The sequence below is a fragment of the Synchiropus splendidus genome, chromosome 1 (assembly GCF_027744825.2).
Source record: "Synchiropus splendidus isolate RoL2022-P1 chromosome 1, RoL_Sspl_1.0, whole genome shotgun sequence".
In the NCBI taxonomy this organism is placed as follows: domain Eukaryota; kingdom Metazoa; phylum Chordata; class Actinopteri; order Syngnathiformes; family Callionymidae; genus Synchiropus; species Synchiropus splendidus.
In genome coordinates, this window is record NC_071334.1 from 25,479,881 (window position 1) to 25,497,019 (window position 17,139).

General features: G+C 41.0%; 1 protein-coding gene across 1 annotated transcript in view; it reads right to left on the minus strand.

Annotated features, from left to right (window-relative positions):
* Nucleotides 1–16,911, minus strand: part of tanc2b (tetratricopeptide repeat, ankyrin repeat and coiled-coil containing 2b) — an 80,773-nt gene extending 63,862 nt beyond the window's left edge. The window contains exons 1-2 of the mRNA XM_053854706.1: nt 16,798–16,911; nt 15,892–16,241 (exon numbers count right to left, since the gene is read on the minus strand). The gene's annotated coding sequence lies outside the window, so the exon portion shown is untranslated. The remainder of the gene's footprint in view (nt 1–15,891; nt 16,242–16,797) is intronic.
* Nucleotides 16,912–17,139: the final 228 nt, after the last annotated feature.

A 17,139-nucleotide genomic window follows, 5' to 3' on the forward strand; every position in this document is an offset into this window, starting at 1 on the left:
TGAGGAGGAGCAGCAGAGCACAGATACATAAATCACAGTGATATCAATAAGAGGAAGTGTCAAGCAGCGTCCCACAAGGTGAGCACATCAGCAGGAGTGGCAGAAAATGCTGAAGGTATCAAAGTTTCAATTCCTCCAAGATAATTTACTAAACTGTATGAATGTTTTCACATGACTGCAGAATGATCTGTGAATCTGCTGGTTCATTTCTCACGATGCTCATAATCCCACCATGTACCTTCACTACACAGTGAAGGGGAAGCTTCAGGGAATTTCTGACCTAGGAGCAGAAACGATGAGAATAAATCAAATCTCTTTAGACTCTTTGGTTCTAAAGTGGTACCCGTGTCTTGGCAGTAATCCACCCAGAAGCCGACACGCAGATTAGTGCAAAACATTTTGCCCCCACACTCATCAGGACAAGTGATTTTAATGTGTTTGGATTGCTCTTCAGCGGCATTCGGATGCTCCTGTTTAGATTCGGTAAGTGAAAATACAGCATAATGAAAGCGACAGGGTTGAAAAGTGCGGAGGGATTTAATCATTCTTATGGGGAAGGATACCCGATGTGACAGGTCATGAGGGTTTATTCATAGAGACGTATGTTTATGAATCAGCATGGTCAATGCCAAGCTATAAAAATGATCCCCAAGGGTGAATTCCAATTTGTCTCTTTACCATCAATCTTAACCCTCAATCTCAAACATGCATGCACCCACGACGTGCAAGAGCTGTCCTGACTCTCAGAATGTTAAGTCGATAGGCAAGATTGATCTCTCAGGACTGAATGAGTAGTGGGTAGGGGTGTAAGAAAATATAAACACGCTCAAATAACGTCATACTTAAGATATTGTATCAATATTGTATTGTTTATAATATATTTTATTTTTTATTTTATTTTTACTAAGATTGAGGGTTGAGCTTGAGGGTTAAGAAAGGAATTGAAATTGCTAACTGAGAGTCACTGGAGAGGCCAAAGTCAGCCTTCTGTATTCCATGTGGACGCACATGTGTGATCATGGAGTCGAATGTTTCCATTTCCAGTTCCAAACGGAGGGTTTGTGGTTAAGACGCCCAGCAAATGGCAATTGTGACGCATTAGGAATGACAATGTTTTGCGACGTCAGACCAATAAAGAGTGAGTGTCAGTTGCTCACCTTCATCTTCCTTGTTGGATGACAGGTTGGTGAAACATATTCAGCATTGCATTGACTGTACAAAGCACAAGACCTAATGCCTTAGCCACAAATGAGTGGATGCCCTTATCTACACCAGTAATACTGACAAACAATGCAATTTCCATTATCTTTCATCTTACCAGTGGAAATGTGTAAACTGACACTTATTCAGAGAAGCTTCCCTGATGCTAAAAAAATGAAATCTGCTTCACAAATTTCACATCAAAGTGAGAGACTGTGCTTTCATGGCTGTTCCAATTTACATTAGAATCAGGATTATTTGGCAGATAACAAATCAAACCCAACATCGCTTCAGGAGACGTTCATCAGTCTAATAAAAAGCCAAGGCGCATAAATATACATAAATTGTCTGTTTATCTTTGAATATTGGGGAAGGTATAGCGTGGCAGGAGCAGATTCATATTGTGCTCATGACATGACACAAAACACTGGGACCCCTCAGCAGACACTGTCAGATGTATGATCCATTTGCAGCCGACTTGGGTGGTTGAGGCAGACTTTTTGATCTGAGTGGGCACTCACTAACACGTGATTCTGAAAAAGCATGCACTTGATTAGTAGTTCGCACTTGTCAAGGCGATGCTTTAAGCAAATTGAGTTTAATGGTCTTTCAGAAATTTCAGAAACTGTTAGGGACAAATATAACAGCGTCTTATTTTATTATGATGCTCTGAAGTAATTTCCAGGGTGACAGCATGTAATGTGTTCACTATGTTGTTGAGGATCTGCTCATAAAGGAGGCATAAAAAAAAGCCTCAATTATTTTTTACTGCCTATTACTTAAAATTATTTGGGCATCAGGTTAGCCTCACTGTTTAATCGTTAGATTAAAACAAAATATAATCAATAAATGAAGGCCAACATGAAAATACTCATAAGAATTTCTACTGTTATGAAGCAATCTGAGTGAATGAATGTGAAAAATTTGTCAAATAAAACAAAAAAACAATAGCACGTCAGAAAGAAAGATGACTATGTTTCTCCTGGCTAATAATCTGTGATAGGAATCTTTCAGGATATGTACTTTGGAGAAGATGAAAATAGAAAGATGGTCTAGAGCTGCTGGATCTTTAATGATCAGGTTCAGTAAGCAGACATTGCAGTGTGAGCTTTTCTCTTCAAAATACTGTGGTTAAGTTTGCTCTTTTCAAAAAAGCTATTGAGTGTTTTTGTGCTCTGTTGAATCCTGTTGAAAGGACTGTGTTGATTAAAGCAAATTGTCATGTCTTCACTGATATTATAGAGTAGTAAGTTCCACCTTTCTTCAAACCATCTTTTATGTAGCAAAAGTGCTCTTGTTGTGGTTTACTGTTATTTATTCAGATATATATATATATATATATTTTTTTTTTTTTTTAAGTGCAGAAGTACTTTGGTTGCACAGAGAAGAAACTAGTAAATGAAAAAAATCACAATAAACTCAAATTTGCGATTTCTTAATCATAAAAAAAATCGGATATTAATCTTTTGCCATGTTGCCACTTCTTGTGTGTATGTGTGTTACCGGAACCAGCATCCGCTGCGACAATGTCTGGCTGCACCCTCCAACTAATCCCTGCACACCGCACAAAGAAGAGGCTGAGCATCCATTCAACCGTGCCCACCACCCACTGCTGCCACCGCATAGCACTTTCAGCATTGCAACTGCATTTTGTTTAATTTCCACCGTGTTCCACTGTGACCAGTCTGATATTGATTTCAGGATAAAAAAAGAAAAAGAGATTAGAACTAGATACTGGAATGCATGAGTCAGCATAAGACAAAAAGTAATTTCTAGACATGTGTGGGAGACAAGAGAAATAGTTTGCAAGCGAAACATGATCACAGGAGTCACATTCTTCGCTAGAGAGGCACTTGTGGGGGATATTGGGTGACAGTGTCTATTTTTGGCATCAACAGATAAGTTCAAGTGACGTGAAAGAATCCCAAATGACAGCCTCGAACCACGATGAGGTGACGTTTCAACTCAACTGCAAAGGAAGAGCGTGATGCAGTGAGCAATCAGGAATGGGGACTATTTGATTTCTACCCTAAAGAGTCGAAGAGTTCAGTCAAATCATAGACAATGTGAGTGTGTGAGTCATGGAATTAATAATGTGATATGAAATGTTGAAATGTAAATCACTGAGGCCACACAAGCTTCAGCCAATACAAGCATGTAGCTGATATGGCACAGTGGATCAGTGTCTGCAGGTTTCAGGGTGGACGCCAACAAGATTGTGTCCCGTTCAGCCCACAGGCCGTCTGCTGCCACACCGGTCTGACGTTTGATCGAAAGTCATGTCAAGATCCTCCTTGCAACAGAGACCCAATTAGTGCGATAGCCGGCCACCGTACTCCGACGGCAATTTGATCACCAATAAATGTCTGTTAGCATTCGGCCACCACGTGTCAATCACACTGCTCTGCCAAAGACAAAAAGGAGCTGCAGTTGACTGAGTGCCGGGCTTCAGATAAATTTAGGAAATTAAAATGTCTCAAAATGTTGGAGGCACGAAGAAGCTAGCAGAGGTTTCCACTTTCGCACCAGCAGCCGGCACTTTGTGTCCCTGGCTTTAATTAAAAGATAATCATCAGGATTTTTTTTCCCCAATAAAGGACATTTTTTCAACATTGCTTTATTTTTCTAGTGTTTTTATATCAGGAACCCTGAGAGTTCTGTGGGTGCAGCTCAAACACAAGCCCAATCAACTAGAGAGAGAATTTCTTTAAAATATGTGTGTGTGTGTACCACTCTCACTGAAGTCACTAGCAATAACTAGTTATACTGAAAATGTCATGATCAATTGTTGCTGCTGACAGACAAATTGAAGACATTGTGTACTTTAACTGTAATAAAATTTTCTAATAATTGCAGGGCAAACTAAGACTTTTAACTCAGAAACAAGTAATACAATTATTCAGCTTGATCAGCTCTACGAAGCGTAATTGTTGTGTAAACAATCTGCAAAGCCAACACATACAGCAGAGCAGCAGCAGCACCCTGGTGGCATCAGGGAAATTGAACTATATTTCTTTTCAAAACCGTCCTCCTCTGAGACCTCAGGTTTGTTTAGATCCACCCCTATTCCCAGTGCCAGCCGCCAGAAGCAGCTGGTTCATGCTAACAGCTTGTCTCAAGCTCCCAAGAGGACAAAGGTTCCAGAAATAAGACTGTGGTTTGCAATTCGCTGCAACTATTCTGTTGGCAACGTAGTGGCTTTTGAAACTGCGGTTCTTATCTTCATTCCTTGTCAGTATCGGTCAACGCAATGTTTGTTGATGCAAGCATCATGAAAGAACGATGAAAGCGGTGGGACATGAAGAAAGTGAAAGACCTGGCATCTGGACAGAAGGACCAGGACTGAGTCTGATTGGCTTGTTGAAGGATGACTGGGATGGCGGTGGCATGACACAGGGGAGTGTATACAAGAAACAAGTGTCCATTGCATTATCATTAGCAACAAATGGTGCTGTACCCATTGATCGGACGAACGATTCATCAACAACAATATGGGCATTTATGGCTTAATCATGATTGGTCAATCAAATGACAATACTTTTTGTATGAGTGCAATACTTTTTCTTTTTTTTTTCGCAACATAATTACTCTGAAAAATGTTACATCACAATGTAAAAATGCCCAAGCTGCAGTCAAGGAAAAAATAACAACCGAATTACCAAGAGGCAAACAAGCAGAAGCTAAAGGGTGCGAACAGCAGACGAAACCATTGCAAACCGAGTTTATTGCATTGGACAAGAAGCTTGTCAAAGACCGGAGCTTTCAGCAGATAATTTCGCACCAAGACCTCAGATACCCATGAAAACAGGAGCGGTCAGTCAAATTGTAAGGCAATATTTCAGTATTAAACAAGTGATGAGTGAAGTTTACATTGCTTGATCTGTACATTGTTCATTGAAAAGGGAATTAAAGTTATTAATTTTATATTAATCACTTTTTTATTGTTTTTTATTTGACATTTATTTTGCTTTAAAAGTTGCAACGTTTTATAAACAGTGTTGTTCAGTGTTATGATTATTTAATAGGTTTGTGTAATTCATAAAAAAGGGACTTTTGTGTATGATTTATTTCTGTAAAGAAAAGAAAAAAACAACTGGAAAAAATCTATTGGCTTGTTGACACCTTTGACAATATCGGCAATTGATATCGGCCAGTGAAATCCTGTGCACCCCTAATAACAAAGCAGTGGAAGCTCATCAGCTCCTTGTTTGGGAGAATGGTATTCACTGTGGTGAGTTCAACTCCTATTATGCGCAAGAAAGCAATGGGAGAATTTGTCAACATCCAACAGTTTCCCCAAAAAGCTGAGAATTTATACATTTCTCTCAACGCAGAAATTATTTCCCATCACCACCCAGAAGAGAATGAAGAGCGTTTTACTCTTTTATGGGTCGATTATCATTCACGCCACCTCCACAGCCACGCTGGCACACTGTGCCGCTTTTGTCGGTCTTTACTAGCATGCAATCACCACAGAAGAAAAGAACCAGTGTGGTGAGGTCAGAAGCCAAACGTGAGTCAGCGGTTTGTGCCAGAGCAGCTAGCCTCTTTAGCAGGAGGGAGCACAGTTTAATGGGAGTGCTCCTCACTCCATTTGCTGCATCGCTCAGACCACAGAGGCTTACTTGTGCAGCAACTGTTGCCCTGTGAACAGCTGACAGAAACCGTTTGTCTTCACACTCGAACATTAGAAGAAACTACAGATGCAGTGAATCTGGATTTAAATGGTGCTTAAGAATCAGATAATGAGATGGCACAACTCCTGCTTGTGGTTAATACTACACTGTGTGGCTTTGGATGAACGAGTCTTGACAGAAAATTGCAACTTGTTTTGGAGCCAGGGAACAATTTCATGGATGACCAGTCACACAGATATTTCATCCACTCTCCAATAAACATATTGATGCGAACTTTTGAGGACAGTAATAACAACACACTCAGTAGAGCAACGGCTGTCCTAAAAGGCACTCACATGACGCTGTTCATGTCAGTGGACTGGAACAACCTTCAACCTTCCGAATTTGTGACTGCGTTTCCATCTACGGACCCCATTAGAGAGGGGATTTATGGCTCTTGGACGGGAGCCGGATCTCAAGGAGCCGTGCCTGTACAAGAGCCGTGCAAAAACGAAGTAAAAGAAAAATTAAATATTTAACACAGTTTTGTTCTACTGCAGCTGTTGACAGACAATCGCAGTGAACTGGTGTCATGTGACCCACTGGTTTCTTGTTGCTATATATTGGGGTAACAGTGTTGCATGTATATTGTGGTACACAGTTGTTCAAAAATACTATTTGAAATATTCTTCAGATGATGACAAACGGTTTAGCTGATACATGTGTTTGCGTATGCAAGAACATTTGGTTAGAGTGTGTCAAATGTCACGTTCAACAAATCTCTAGTAGATACTGCACAAGACAAGATTTCGATTCAGAGTAGACCGAACTTAAACATCCTAGCAATACTCCAAGGTGCACAGGTGTTTGAGCCCCCAGAGCACTGTCTCTCCATCATGCTCTCACTGATATCTCAGCAGGTGCATCTCCACAGCACTATGTTTGCCGTGCACATTCAGCTGTCTTCGAGTGAATGGACAACTCTTGGACAACATGAGTAGACTTGCTTATGTGACGCCATTGCAGAAAACTCAATGGCACAGAGGTATGACACATGAAGGGAGTAGAGGGAATTTGCATGTTAGAATGGCTCGCAATCCTATCGCAAACCTCAAGCTTATAACATCTGGAATTCAGTGTCAGTAAACTTTAAGAACTCACCACAAGCCGACGACACACCTCCAAATCTTGCACTCAAAAAGTTGTCGACCATCTCCCACTGAATAAAAAACCGAGGCAAGCGGTTCACAAACTGACCAAGATCTTCTCAATCTGACAATGGAGTGACGCAAGACAGACCAGTTGTGAGGCTACTGAGTAGGACAGAGAACACTTGTCACAACCTCGGGGGGTGGATCTGACATAAAGTGGCGTATTCAGAGCTGTGATGCCACGCCGCAGGGCCTCTGAGCAACCCTGACCAATGTCATTATGTCATTTGGTGAGGAGTTCAAGATTGAGGGCTGGTATTTCAGTGCTGTAGATCATTTTACTCTTCCAGAAGAGAACAGTGGCTAGAATTGTTTTATTTCCAAGCTGCCATACATCAAAAAGCAATTTAACTAAGAAAAACTTTGTACATGGATTTAAAAAAAACATGACGGTGACATATTGACAAAGATGCCATCAAAGCACCAACAAATATCAAATAATTCATGGTCTTTGCGCTTTCCTTTAGGATAGACTTGGGTTGCCTGTTGTGTCAATAAGGGTGTAGGACAACACTGACCACACAAAAACAAGTACTGGATTTATGTACCTACCACATTACTACTTTGTGTTTAAGTTGAAAGAAAAAGGATGTGACTACTAGGTCTGCCTCGGAGATATGGAGATATATATAGTCATCTGCAAAGTATGAGAGTCAAGTGTTATGAGCATTAAAATAAGATAGCCAAGGAGTTACAGTTTAGCATTATCAAACGATCCTTTATAGGTTTCAAAATAATACCAAAGTAGTAGGAGAAATAATTGTCAATGCAGGTTCAACCCATGGAACCATTTCCTTGTATGTCACTGAGTACCTGACATAAACCCACCACTACAGCTGCCACATTGCCCAAGGTAAGGATTCAAATCTTCCCATTTGAATGAAGTAGAAACATCAGCAGAACAAGGGTTTCAGATATTTTTTTTAATAATAAGAAAATATATTTTAACATTTTTTGCTACCCCTGAATTTCGCTCAAATGATATGGTCATCAAAGCATAGAAAGTGAGTGTTGGATAATAAATTCAGACACAGTTATTGTGAAAATATAACAGGCTTTGTTTTCCTTAAATATCACAGACTGACAAATAAGCTCCAAACAGATGTGTGTGTGTGAGCAACACAACAAAGTTACCTCAGCTATAACTTGGCTATTAGAGTTCCTCTGAGTCCATGGTCGGCGCTGACAATTGAATCAAACACCACCGCCTCGCTGTGAAATTTCCACTGCGGCTTAAACATATTGCCTCGTATCATGAAGGGACCATTTGGTGCCAATTTGAGACACAAACCCTCAGACAAATTGGCTGATTTAGACCGGAGACTAAACTAATTCTCCATGGACAATATTTGCCCATTTGTTCTGGAAATGGAAAGACAGAACTGTGGAGCCAATTACTACAACCAAGAAAGCCAGACAATAAAGAACCTTGTTATCACGGTTTAATTTAGAGAGCATTAGTCGATACACCATGACAAGCCCAATGATTCGGCAATAGGGGTCACACCTTTGGATTTATTGTAAGTCTAATTCCCGAGGAAGAGCCCATGCAGTCAAAACAATTTCACTTGTACTACATCTGCATCATCTATTATCACTAGGGTCTTGAAGTTTTGATCGAAGATAGGTTTGTTAGATGGGAGGCTGAGGCCAAAAGGGATGAAACATTTCTCCTTTATTGCAAGTATAACATACTAGTATATGGCAGCAGGTTTGAACTCATATGAATAGTAAATATGAATTAATAAAATAGCGAAATTTGGAGCTGTGACATATAAGCAGTTTTCTCCCTTCACTGGAATTTTGTTTCACCCCCTACATTGAGATTTCATGCCACCCAGATATTTCACCCTGCGTAGGGTGAATTTTTCACATTTTTTGGTAAATATGTACTTAAGTTTAGCTCGCAATATCAGCATTCGCTCACGACGTACTCTGCCATTCTCCTGCTGAAGTATATCCTCGACTTAATTTGGTCAAATGTACATAAACCACAGTAAATGGGCCGACTATAAAATCTCCCTCCTAAAATAAATGGAAAGTCCACAAACTGGTCACAAATTGGACTTCTACATAATAGCACCAAAACCACATACTGCCGTATTTGGCACACGAAGCCATCAACTCAACTATACATGAGAAAATATCACATTACCCAACAACCTTCTCTGTTATGAAGTCTTAATTATAACAATCACGCTGTGAGTTTTGTTCATTAGGCTCCTGATTGTTAGGAAGCTCATAAAGTCGGGCCTCCTCCGTCTCCTTGGCTCATTTACAGGAAAGATACAATAAAGTTTCATTGGAAGCAGCATCAGGACTCCACAGGGATGTTCTGCTGGATATCAATTAGCGGCTCATGAGTGGGTTATAAACCCCAGTCCCAGCAGCTTCCTGTCCCCTACTGTGACTGTCTGACCCCAAACCTTGAGAGGCCATTAACAATCTTTACCAGCATTACCAGCTTTTATGCTATGATGCAGGATAGCTGCATGGAAACCATTGTTGCAGCCAACCAAAGCAAACACCACAGGAAGTGCAATGAGAATAGTGGCATGTGAGGTATTGTAAGAGAAACAAACACAAGTATTTGATAATGATAACAGTGATTGCAACTAGCAATTACTTGACAATATTGAGCTTTAATGGGAATAAAACATCTTTCAAAGTGACCTTTGATCCAGCTTAGCCAAGTCAGAATCATTTTGGACAGCTAAACTGTGAATCAAATTTGTAATAAAACAGGAGATTAAAAATCACCATGTAAATACACAGCCTTGTATTGGTATTCCTTAGGGTATATAGGGTTGACTGTCACTGTTGAAGTTTCACTGCAGCAGAAAAAAAAAAATCGACATAAACTGACATTTAAAAATTGCGTGCTGCCGTGTAGTGTTATCAGTTTTGTGGTATCTGTGGCCATTTTATGAGTACGTGTACTCAAGCCCGGTATGGCACGGATACCTGACTACGGTATTGGTATTGATGCAACCCTAGTTCAGATGATTGTTCAGACTTAAACTCAAGCATATCAGTGTTCAAGCTCCAGAGAGCAAGTGTCATTTACCTTTGCTTTCTTTCAAATGACTTTTGATCCAGCTTAGCCAAGTCAGAATCATTTTGGACAGCTAAAAAAAGCCAATCTTAACAAAGCTCTTGACTTAGTGAGAAAAACATTACAGGGTAACAAGCCTTTAGTTTGGTTAAGCAGTATGTCTGAGTATGTTTGACAACACTTAAGAACAAGTAGTAGTAAGTGAAAAGGTCTTGGACAAATATTGGAAACACAAAGACCGGCAAAACAGAAGGTAAACATGCCGCTGACAGCCTGTCACCACTTTTCAACAAACAAGGTCAAATTCATCTTTCTTTGAGCGAAAGTTCAATCCCAACACACAGGACATGAGTCGACAATGCAATGTACAAGTAAATTGAAGACCTTGAGGTGCGATTAAAGTGTCAACGTCGTCAATCACCTCAGAAAATGATGGTTATGCCGGGCCTTTGCTGTGGCTCCCCTTGAAAATGACTCATTGTCCCGCATTTGTTCGCAGAATATAAAGGTTGTGTTTGTAAATTCAGCAGCACGAGACTTGAGAACAAAGTGTTGCTTTATAAATGTCCTCCAGCCGCGGTTTTCCCCAAACACGACAACACAGCGTTGACTGTTCTCAACAGACATGTCCGACAGTTTGTAATGAAGTTACAGGCGGTTTATATCACGGTGCTGAAGAACATCTCCCACTTCTGGTTGAACAGAGTGGCTATTTAGACACGACAAGGCAACAGTGTCTCCACAAATTCACACCAACTATTGGATCGAGTTACAGACAACGAACAGCAGAGTGCGTCTGTCTGGTGCAGAGCCCGTTTTAGCACTTCAGAGTGACAGATGACCAGGCCTTGTTCCGCAACAGCCCAGGTCAAAAGAGGCACACAAGGCACCACTGTTTTTTAGCAGCTATAGTTTACACAACATTTATGTTGATTTATTCATCATAAAGAACTTTTGTCTGGAATACAAAAACGTACTTCTCAAAATAACTCCAAACACCTAGCACTTTCACTTGCCAATAATGATGTTGTTTCAAAAAATGGTTGATTTGCCCAACATAACATGATCAATTGAATGAACAGAACACTACAACTGAAGGTCCGATTCTACTGTTGGTAAATTAAACAGTTTTATAGGTAACAATCATGGCAAAACAGTTGTAACTTGCAGAATTCCCTTCATTCATGCCTTCAGGGTCACTGGAGTCTGTAGTAGCTTCATTGGGCCACATCCTTGTCAGCAACACACGATATACTGCTATATATATATTTGTAGCATCCAGCCTCTTTTCATCATAATGGTGTCAAAGGTCATCGAACGCTCTCTCAGAGAAGGTTATTGATGGAAAGTCTGCTTCCATCGGCAGCTGACATTTATCTCAGGATCCCTGGAGCTAGCAAGCGAGTGAGTGAGTGACGGGCTATTACATCTCTGTTGTCTGCCGGTGCGAGCATCATGGCAGAACCTGCATGCTTACATGCAACACAGGAGCTGCCACGCTGTCGGTCCGGACGAGTTCTTCACTTGATTTCTCTCATGCTACACTGCAGCAATAAGCTAGACGTTTCCAGTCAGCATGATTTAGAGCACAGGGGGAAATGGTGAGATGCCACTTGCTGAAAATTGAAGAGGCAAAATGACTGACTCAGCTTTAGTTGGCTTATTTTACATCTCATTTGTTTACTTTTTTAAAATTCTGATGACTACAATAGAAAATAAATCTTGTGTTATGTCAGACAACATTTAAATTTCCACTTCCATTTCCTGAAAGAATTGTACTTTGTAACTCGGAGGCCTATTCTTGAGAGGCCTTGGTGACCCAGGCTGAATTCCACAGGGACTTCATACCATTATTCCATCATATTTTAAGTCTCTTCCCTGAATGGAGTCAACAAACAAGACTTGGTCAGACAACCTGTATTAATGCCTAGAGAGTAGCCCCATTTTAATAGCAATTTCAAAGTGTAAAATCATCTTGTGGCGTCTTTGAGAGCAGAAATCACACTTAGCTAAAGGCTTTTTTCAAAAGTCAACACACGACCCACAGCAGGGGAAGCTGGTTTCATTAAAAAGTCACACTCTAAAAATATCTCACATTCACAAATGAAAGATCACAGGCTGCCGTTGCATCATCAAACGGTTTTAACTTTAGGTCTCAATTATCACTTGCAGCAGTTCACAGATAACTTACAACTACGGATCAAACGTGTTTCACTGTATTTCCAATACACTGGAATAAGCTGGCGAAAGATGGTGCATTTTCTTTCGAACGTGCAGTGGCCACTGATGTTTACAATGTCACGGATTTGATCAAAGCTTTTTATCTTTTAATTTCTTCTTTGAACATGAGTAGTTGTCAAAGCAAAGCAGCAGCTGCCACCTCAATCATCCTCCCCGGTCACACCTATCCTCTCCATATCCTCCTTTACCAAGTCCATGGTCCTTGCTCATCTTCCTCATCTGCTTTTACTTGGTACCTTCATCGCCAACACTTGCTGTTTGTCTTCATGTCTAGTCCTGTCATTTGAGCTGTCCCTCTGTTTACACCTGTTTCTAATAATGTCCTTCCAAGGAGAAAGCTGAGCAACTTCAACTGCAAATCTTCTTCCTAAAATGCTTTAGATTATGGATGCACCGATACCATTTTTTTTCAAAACAAGTGGTGTACGAGTACTTGAATTTGAGTACTTACCGAAACCAGGCACTTATGCCATTACACAGGGATGACTGTCACAAGCTTCACTGCAGCAGAAAGACAAATAAAAAATAGAAATAGAATAGAAAATAGACATAAACTGACATTTAAAAATAGCGTGCTGCGGTGAAGTGGTATCAGTTTAGCGGTATCAGTGGCCATTTCATGTGTACTCAAGCCCGGTATGACACAGATACCTGACCACGGTATTGGTATCGATGCAACCCTAGTTCAGATGATTGACCCCAACAACTTAACCTCAAACATACCAGTGTTCAAGCTTCAGAGAGCAAATGTCATTCACCCTTGCTGAAAATACTGTTTCGACCAAATACCTTCATAGGATATCAACAAAGATCATAGCTCACTAGCAATAGCTGTCCAAGCCTCAGTGCAAGTATGATTTCCACATGCAAACCTCGGTGCTAACTTGGCCTAGATCTTCCTGACTGAAATGTTTAATATGAAAGCAGTTTTATTAGTGTAGCCTATCATAAACGTAACGGCTCTAAATATATCTTCAGACGCACCGTGATCTCGCTGTGTGCCGGCATACGATTTTCTGATAAGGTGCTGCTCAAGGAAACTGGGCTAGCGCGTCAAGGAACAAAGAGCCTGGATGTGATCACAAAGAAGTTTGAGGATAACAGTTAAAATTGCTCCAAACCGAGCTGACAGCAAAACAGCAGTAAGACAGTTGTCGACTCGATCCTCACGCAAAGATACAAATCACAGCAGATTGATATCTTTACCATGGCCAACTCCACAGCTTTCAGACAGTGTTAACTGAAAACAACAGTTCTATTTTTGCACCGACAGCTGTGCTATTCTGTAAATCTGGAGCATGTTAGAACGCAGCAACCGACAGATCTAAAAAACATTGTGGAATCAAAGCCTAGTTCTCAATCTGAGGGAAATAACTGTTTTCCTCTTCCCAACAACGACCATTATACAGATTATCCGTCTTTGTTGAAACATACAATTAGCACATAAGTCTGTGTGGAAGAGTAGCAGATGTCAGATAACAGACTGTGAGGAAGTGTTGGCCTGCAGCCATACGACAAGTAGTAACAGATTCTAATGTATAAACCTCCACATTTCATCAGGTCTGGCCCCGCAGACGCCCCCAACCCTTCAGACTTTGTCGTATAGATGATCTACGACAGCAGAATTACAGAAACAAGCAGATAAGTGGCACTTTTGTGTGCTTTACCAGTGAAGCACCACAGTACTGCATAAATACAGCAATATGGCTGTAATTGAATTATTACAAGTTATTGTACCACATCACAGAATATGTCCAGCATACTTCGTCCTCATCGCTGAAAGATATTTTAGTGTTCACAACTCACATCACAAGAAGGATTCTTCAGGAGTGGAGATCTGCCTCTCCGCTGTCCATTTCACGTAGGATCAAGGATATTCTCTACTTTTTGAAGCTGGAGAAAATAAGTTCTCACTTAGATGTGCAACTGATATGTTTTAAGGAGCCTCCATTTTTTATTTTTGTTGAACAGTTGAGCTTTACATATCTATGAGACTGATTCATGCCACTACGCCACCGACGAGTTGAAATGAAGGTTGGAGAAAGGTAGTACTGCATATTACTGACAGGTGATGTCTTAATGTTTGTCTGTTTTTATTTGCCTAGTATGAATCATTATAACAATGTGATGTCTACTCTAATGTGATGTGAGGAGCAGACTTGTATATGGACATCTGAATGTAAGGGACAATTACTAGACCTGCAGAGCCCAATAAAAAAGTGTGTGTGTGTTTGTATGTGTGTTTTACGTGTACATGTACTCTACATGTACACGTAAAACACATGGGTCTAATTCTTGGTAACACACCCACTTGTGTGGACATTTTGCTTTGAGGGGACATTTTTGCTGCTTCATACAAGCCCAAGCCTCAATATGAGGACAAAAATGTCCACAGAACAGGGTAATTATATTTGGGTTTAAGTTTGAGTCCTGGTTAAGGTCAGCCATTTGTTTTGGATGGTTATGTTTAAGGTGAGAAGCTCGGGAAGCATTGTGGCAATGACAATACAGGTACAAACGTGTGCGTGCGTATTTCTTACCGACTATAACTGGTCGACGCTCACAGAAGTCACACAAACCAGCACAAGTTGATCTGATAAACCAGCAGATTTCTTCTCTTCTGTTATGTGTACATTGCTAGAATCTGTCTTGAACAAAGAAATGTGTTCATACTTCAGTTAAGAACGTGTAGCGATGGACAAATCAATGTTTTACGTGTGTCATGTCGCCTGTCTACAGTGGTGTCAGAGGATGAGCTTGAGCCAAATGAAGTTTTAAGGATCATAACATCAAACGCTGAACTAACTCAGTTAAACCACGCTTTGATCTGATCCAAGTCAGATGACCGAGTCTGAAAACTCATCGGGACGTACGCACGGCTCGATCTACTCCTGTTGTTGCATACACACACTAACAGTGAACCTGGGGAGATCATTGTTATATCTAGCATACACTCTTCCTCACGACCAAAGGAGCACGGTCCCTGACAGGAAACAAGCAATACTGGACTCCATAGTCCAGTCATGGAGCTCAGCAGTCCACCAGGGACCCATTAGAACTGTTGCATATAGAAAGGAGTCAGCTGGGAAGCCTAAGCATCTTGTAAGAATGCGACCTGGTCACTTGAAGCAGACATATGCAACTAAAGACAGGTCACTGTTGCAGGCATAACATTTGGACTCCAGCACGGGAACACAGTTTGATAACAACTTACCTTTTCTGCTAATTTTCTCTCATATTAGATGAAGGGCAATATTTGGGCAGATTAAAAAAATGTCACTGGGGGAATTGATGCTAAAACTGGAATGCATCTAGTTCATTATTCATTAATTTCGAATCATTATAGACCAAACTGCACACTAATAATAATTCAACACTCAAAAGTCACTTGCAGACATGCGCTGTAGACGACTGACAGCTTCGGCTTGTCATCATCACCCCAGGACGAGCTCAGTAAATCTTATTAAACACAACTGGAGGTGTTTATTGGCTTAACTGTTTCTCTAAAGAAGCGTCTCCAACACGTGACACAGACCAGCCCGGTTCAGTTGAGGATAAAGCGGCTTACCTTTCCCTGGACTCCTGTATCACATCCTGGTGCTGTGCTGCAGACCCCCGCGCTCGATCCGGATCCCCTCGCACCGTCGACTCTCCGAATGACTGCAGCGACCGCCGCAGCAGCTGCCGTGCTCAGCCCCGGTACAAACGCTGCTCGCGGCAGCGACACCCATGAGTGTCTGCGGCAGAGGCCAGGTGGCAGCCGCTCGTCCCGAGCTGTGTGGGTGGACGGTCCGGTCCCGTCCGTGTAACTGTGAAGTGCCCGGTGCCACGCAGCGCCGTGACAAGAACCTTCCAAGATTCAAGAGCGCTGTTGTGATGGCACAGAGGAGTTCCGGCGGTTCCTTTCACAATAAAATACTGAAAGCGAAAACATGCCCACAAATGATTTATGTCCGTTCATTTATAAGATATATATATATAGGAGGTCCTTTCTTCCTGTGGCAATAAAAGCATACAATTCGTCCCTAAAAAAATACAATGAAGGGTTTTTTGGCACATTTTATGTTCTTGAACTGCATTTGTTGCACATTGTTTTTCTAAGATCTTTTGTATCACTTTTTTGGCACTTTATATTATTTCTTTTTAATTTATTGTGATATGTTGTGTACAGAGCATGTTACAAACACAATTTCCCTTTAGATTAATAAAGTTTTTCTGATTATGATTCTGATTTAGTCATTAAAGATCTGATGTTTACAGCATCCTACAATCATAAATGATGAGCCAAAGTTAATCATGACATGAAACAATACATGGTAGCAATGTGTTGCAAAACATTTTTCGGCACAATTTCCGTCAAAAATTCATAAAAAATAAACTTTATGTCGTATGTCCTAATGTTCAGACTCAGCTTATTTGAGAGTCTGAAAACAACTGGACAGTATACCTTGAACAAGAGCCAGGAAATACTTACAGGAAAGTCTTTACAGGAATCGGCATTGGAGTCATTGGTTTTTCTCCATCATCTTCTTAACAACTCTGGCAAAGCCATTCATTCCAAATTCCCTTCATAGTCATAACACTGAAGTCAACATTGAATCCATATTGAGAGAAACTGTTATGGGATATAATGGGACACAATTGCTGGGCAGTGGGAGGAGGCTGAGGAGGAGTCCTCTGGTTAGTGAAGGCATGCCAGTTGGTTGGTGTGGTGGCGGCTGAGAGAAGAGAGGTGGGGACTGTCGACTATAAACAGACTTTGGATAGAACCTCAAAGCTCCTCCCCTCCGGTGGGCACTGCAGAGCTCTCCGAGCC